The following is a 6,774-nucleotide window of genomic DNA, read 5'->3' on the forward strand; positions in this document are numbered from 1 at the left end:
AAATGGTGAAGGGGGTTGGGGTTATTACCAACAGGTCAAGAAATCGATGTTCCTACCACCAAGTTGAAGGCTACCAAAAATGAATATAAGGTGTTGTTCCTCCATCTCAGTGTGGACAGATCACGACAGTGGAGGAAGCTATGGATGGACATATCGGAATGGGAATGGGAAGTGGTATTAAAATTGGTGGCGACTGGGAGATCCCTCTACCGACTCCCAGCAAGCGAATCGGTGGCTTTGAAGCCCAGTCCTCCCATATACAAAGTACGGTGTATATGTATACAGTCGAGACTGCTCAGTCCATTTTAAATCTTCAGTCCCCGCAGTTGCCCTACGCTGGGTATGAAGGTCGAGCGCCCAATACCCGGCGGCTGAAAAGCAACCGGACCCGCAGCTTGAGGCCGAGTCCATTGACTGCCGATATAACAACACAGCTTGTCTCCTGCCGAGTGAAACCCTGAGAAAGTAGCTCCGGCTCTGTCTGGACTCTGTGCCACACAGCCCCCGGTAAAGAGCGGAGGATACGAACCCTCACTCCGGGCGGCTGCATAGAGCGTCGGTTCAGGTTTAGCCCTCGCTACGACCGAGGATTCGACCCCCTCCATCCGCCCGCTGATCGCACCCAATAAATCAACGAATCAAGCTTGCAGCGTACCCGATTAACAACGTCCAAAGCGGTCTTGCGATCACAAGGAAATCGGCGGTGACGGCGACTTGCTGTTCAACTGTGAGCCTCCATCGAGTCAGGCAGCAGTTTGCGCAGCTCCTTCAGTATCTCCGACTGCCAGCAACTCGCTGGTGGTGCACACCTACAACACTTGGAGCTCTTAACGTACAGCAGGACATTGCCACCATTAAACCTACGCTTACGTGCAACTTCGGCAACGCTTGCTGACCCCGAAGAAGCGGCTGCGACCACTCGCGCCGAGAACTTGACCCACCCCGGCACCAGTAACTGGCAGGAATGGATAGACTGGGAGTGAAACAGAGCCTTGTTGGGGGGGGGGGAGAGAGAGAGAGACTGTGGGGTGAGACAAAACGGAGGGTAAGAGAAAAACTGGGGGTGGCGGAGCAACCGGGGCAGAAGTGAGAGACTACCAGAACATAGAGTCAGACGGGAGAAAGATGGAATGAAGAGAAAAGGGGGAGAGGAAGAGGGTAGGCGTGAGAGAGAGAGAGAGAAACGGGGACAGAGAGGAGAGAAGAGAGAGAGAGACGGGAAAGAGAGTGACGGAGGGCAAAAGAGAAGGGAAGAGAGACAGGGACAAAATCTGCGTAGATAATCGAGGAAGATATACGGCAGAGAGAGGGGGGGGGGCCGCAGGAGAGACGGAGAAAGGATTGAACGATCGAGACACGGTGCAAAGAGATTCGGAGTAAAAGAGAGACGCAGGCATGGGCGGAGACAGGGGATGAAAGAGAGAGTGTGTGAGAGAAAGAGAGGTGGAGAGAAAGAGAGAGAGAGAGAGAGAGAGAGAGAGAGAGAGAGAGAGAGAGAGAGAGAGAGAGAGAGAGAGAGAGAGAGAGAGAGAGTGGCGAGAAAGATGGAGGAAGAGAGAGTCGAGGGAAAACAACGTAGAGAAAGTGGGAGGCGAGTGAGACTGGAGGAAGGGAGGAAGTCCTTTCAGGGGCAAACAGTAGCGATCAGGATAGTGGCGAGAAGGAGAAGAGAGGGACTGGAGGATTGAAGAGACTGGGAGAGACGCCAGGGCTGGATTGCGAGTAGCGGGAGAGAGACTGGGAGGAGAGATTATGAGCGAGTCTGGTAGGTTCAAACTACGTTTTAGGGAGAGAGATTCGGCAGATAAAGAGTCGGGGTTAGAGACAGAGGTGCGTAGGGGCTGACAGAGAGAGACTGGGAGGAGAGGTTATGAGCGAGTCTGGTAGGGGTGGGTCAAATCTACGTTTTAGGGAGAGAGAGTCGGCAGATAAAGAGTCGGGGTTAGAGACGGGGTGCCTGGGGCTGACAGAGAGAGACGGGGATGAGGAAGGGTGCGGCTTTGTGAGTCAGTGAAAAGGCTTCTGTTCGTTATGGATTTAGAGGGCTTTCCGACACGCAGGATATTATGGGATTGCACTCCCATCATTGTACAGTCCCTGTGAAACATTCACTCTTTTCCATCGTGCTGACCACTCTCTCCTCGACAACTTGAATCCATTCCTTCCAACACGTATCGCGATCTCCTATCGCGTATCGCCAGCATCACCTTCCCTTCCTGTCTCCACAGTCACCACTTTCATGACGCCCTGCCTCTCCTATCTGACCCTCACTCCCTCTATCTCCTACACTCCGCAGAGATAGCCCTACCTGCCCTGTGCGGCGCCCCCTGCAGTTCTCGGGCGGGACGGCATCTGAGTGATCCTTGCAGTCCGTGAACACAGCCGGCCTTCCCTCCCGTCAGCTGGTTGGAGCCGCAGCTGGAGCTCAGTGTAGGCTGGACGCGTGCCCGAGAGGAATCTTCCCCTCTCTGAGCGAGAAGCTGGTGCGGGCCGTAGTCGCCCATACATCGGAGCATCCGGGTCCCATCTACCTCTTCTCTTCGAAAGGAAGACCCCGGGTGCCTGGCCTCCTGCGACCCAGAATGCCCGCAGCCTCCAGCCGAGCATTTTAGGCCTGCGGCATGCTTCTGTCCCAAGCGCAAACGGAACTAACGTAGAGGGACCTTCCCGGGACTATGTACAGAGCAGCCTCTCTTCCCTTTCGTGCCCTGTAGGGGCCGGGTCGAGGGTAACCATTCACCTCAACCTCTACAGAAGGTATTCAGTAGCTTTAAGGAGAACTCCAAAGCCGTCTAGATGTATGGAAGAAGAGGATGGTTACAGTGAGAGTAGGTCCGGTCAGGGGTAGCAGATGAATCGTGCGCGTTGAGGCGGGGGAGGAATGGCAGTTCCTTAATGAAAACTTTCCATCAGTAATCACAAGTGAGAGGGACCTTGACGTTTGTGAGGACAACGTTGAACGGGCTGATGTGCGATATGGTGAGGTTATGAGAGAGGATGTACTGCAACTTAAAAAAAACGCTTGGACAGATAAGTCCTCTTGTATGGTCGCGCTGAACTGCGAGAAGCGGGAGGAAGAGTTTGCTCCACCCATTGCAATGATCTTTGCGTCATCACTGGCCGCAGAGTCGGCATCAGTGGATTGGAGCGGGAAAGGGTTCAGGGATAACCCTGTAAATTACAGCCCAGTGAGTCCTACTTCAATGCTGGGCAAACTATTGGAGAGGATTCTTAGAAACAGGCATCTGTTACGAGCATCTGGACAGGCGTAACCTGGTTAGGGAGGATGAGTACGGCTTTGTGCGGGACAGGTCATGCCTCGCGAGCCTGGCTGAATTCTCTGAGGTGGAGGCAAAGCACGTTGATAAAGATAGAGAAGTTGATATGGTGTAACTGGACTTTAACAAGGCACTTAGTACGGTTAACCAGAGTAGGAACTTTCAGAGCGTTAAAAGACTTGTTATCCAGAAAGGTTGGCTGGTAGATTCACAACTGACGCCCACAGAAGGCAGAAGATTGTTGTGGGTGGAGCGTTTTCTCCTTGGATGCTTGTGATCAGTGGGGTCCTGCAGAGATCTGAATTCTAGACTGAATTGCACGTCACGGGTATGGGGTGGTCAGGTCATTCACTGGCAGAGGTCAGTTTCCTGCCAAACCGGCCATGTGTGCGCCGGAAAACGTTGTTCTACAAACTGTCCACAGCCGTCGCTAATTTCCCGAGGGCACTCTCCCTTTTTGATCACAGGTCTCCAGAATATCGCTGTGGATCACTTACAGTATTTGGAGGAATATGTGAAGTGTATTTTATTGAAACACATGTCAGCTGTCACTGTGATTTCCATCACTCGAAGTCCCGGGATGACTGGAACGAACGAAAGAAAAGAACGAACGAATGTTCCCCTTTAATAAAGACGTGTTCTCCATTTCCCCCCAAAAAACTCCCTCCCTCAATTTCAGAAGTGAATGTGCTTCGTCAAATTTTACAAAATCAATCCACATCAAGATGAATGTCTACCTTCAAAGCAACACGGATATAAAAAAAATCCTATTTAAATAGCAAGGTATCATGGAAAATAACATGGAAAACTCACATCATATTTTGTTTTAAAGTAAATAGATTGCAATATCCCTTGAGGAGTCAAATTAATGACACGGGGACAGTGAGTAAAAATAGTTTAACGTAAGTGTTTGTGCAGTTGGTTGTCACTAATGTCCCTGACGTGATAGCCACGCTAATTGCCTCAGTAGAATTGCTCTCACCTCAATAAAAGTCTGCTATACCGATCACTGGTCCATCTGAGCAGCTGAAACGTTCCGTACAACTGAACGCTGTTTCTGACGGAATATGGATATCCGGCGATTTACTACATCGCGGCCATTTACTATCCCACACTTGTAGCGATTGCTGTCCCCGGTAAGATGCCGGAGCTGGTTACTTTCTGTAAGGTGCCGTGGTTACTCTGCTGAGGTATCAACACTGTTACTGAGCACAGATGCTACCGTCGGCTGAATTGTTTTATTTTTTATTTTCGTACTTTGATCGAAGTGATTTTTCTGTCAATTATGTTGGTGCCGAGATTGACATTGTTTCAGAGTTTCACCTCGCTAGGCTTTCTGACGTGATGCTGGTCTCTGCTTTTCTATGCCGGAGTCTCTATCAGTGCAGACACTCCGACCTTATAACAACGTCGCAGCTTATTTAAATGACGGTCCCGTCTACTTTCAACACGTAGGTCAGTTCTTACATAAGTAAGGAAATGATGAATTGTGTTTTGCATCTTTTGATTCCACTTTGTCACCGCTGCAAACTCTTCAGCTCTTCCACCCGTAGTAATGGAAATGGTGTTGTTTACTGTGGTGATCGACTGCTCACCGGTCCGTGAGTCGTGGAACTCGGATGCCTCGCTCTAAGCTGTGGGAAGGTCGCCAATCCACTGACACTCACATCCGTCATTGTCCTCCAGCCGGAGTGCAGCGACCGAGACCGCACACTATGGACTCTTTCCACTTCCAAACAGACCATCTCCATGATGTCATTCAGAGAGTTGCTGTAGACCATATATCTATCCTTCTTTCCAATTTCTTAGGTTAATTTAATGGCGATTGTGAGGTTAATTTACCGTTACCTGGCCTCAACGGATCTAATGGTAGTTATTGTTCATGCTTTAGTAGAACAGACATTCAAAATCTACATTTATTCAAATTATTGTTCCATTTTTTTCCAATTTATTGCAGTTAACTTAATGGCGATTGTGACTCTATCTCGGGGAAAATGCGGACTCTCCAAATGCATCACCCGTTACCTGGTTGGAATGGCAACAGCGGATCTGATGGTGGTTATCGTTTTTGCTTTAGTGGAACAGACCAACAATATCTACCTTTATTCCAGATCCCTGCTCATCACTCCTGTATGCGCTCTGACACTTATACTTGTCGGTGTAGGGGCGGACTGTTCTGTTTGGTTCACCGTCACTTTTACCTTCGATCGCTTTATCGCAATATGTTGCCGAAAGCTGCGGGAGCGATACTGCACCGAGAGAACAGCAACGGTGGTTATCGTGACCGTGCTTATAGTGAGTTGCGGGAGATGTGTCCCGTATTACTTTGCCATTGAACCTTACGTCATCATTGACAACACGCCGTGGCGGTGCACCGGCACATATGAATACGCTACTTCAGCCGTGTGGAAAGGATACCAATTACTGGACAGTATTTTAACACCATTGCTACCAATCGGCTTAATCCTGGTGTTTAACGGGTTAACCGTAAGACATATCGTTGTGGCAAATAGAGTCCGCAGAAAGCTTCGGCACAGCGGCGACAATCAGAAAGATGCCGAGGTGGAAAAACGCAGAAAATCGATGATTTTGCTGTTTTCTGTATCAGCTAATTTCATATTATTTTGGATGCCCAATGTAGTCCATTCCCTGAAATGACAAGTGCAAAACTATTTTTACGAGGACAGATATCTGAATTCCCCGGTATACATCCTACAGCAATTTGCGTACATGTTGCAAATTCTCAGCATGTGCACCAATACTTGTATCTATACACTGACACAGAGGAAATTCAGAGAAGAGCTGAGGAATGGAATGAAGTATGTGTTTACTTTAAATGGCCATCTGTGTAGATAACGCCCGTGTCTTACGGTAATTCCACGGAGTTTCCAAATAAAGCCTTTTTACAATGAAAAGGCTTGGCAATAAATTTAAACATTCATATACCTGGTCATCCGGAAATTGCCGAATTGGCGGAAGATAGCTGACTTCATACCGTTCAGGTAGGTTGCAATACAAACGCTCATTGCTGCTGACGTGATTGTTACATTGGTTGACGTATGTTACGAACTATCAGAGACACGCGACTATCACAAGGGCAGGAATCTCTTCAGGAATTTCCGTGTTTTAGATATTTGAAAATGGGTAGGATCGGGTAACAGAGTGTAAAGGGAGTGCGATGGGAAACCAGGGATAGTATCGCAGCTGCAGGAAGGGAGGACAACGTGGAGCGTTCGTTTGTTAATAGACTGTGAGACGAACACTGAAACAAGATCAACCCATTTGGAATATTCTACAAAGCCGCCACTCTGCCACACAAAAAACAAAACAAAAAAAAAACTGCAGCGGGAACAGTGAGGAACCGATCGGGAAGCGGGCCTTGGATAGGGCAGAACTTCCTGACATTTACCTTGCACATGGATAGGACCACGGAACATGGAATGTATTTAATTAGGGGTCTGCGATGTATGGTGCTACCTGGCAGGAACTTGGGAAC

The sequence above is a fragment of the Hypanus sabinus genome, unplaced genomic scaffold (assembly GCF_030144855.1).
Source record: "Hypanus sabinus isolate sHypSab1 unplaced genomic scaffold, sHypSab1.hap1 scaffold_460, whole genome shotgun sequence".
Classification (NCBI taxonomy): Eukaryota; Metazoa; Chordata; class Chondrichthyes; order Myliobatiformes; family Dasyatidae; genus Hypanus; species Hypanus sabinus.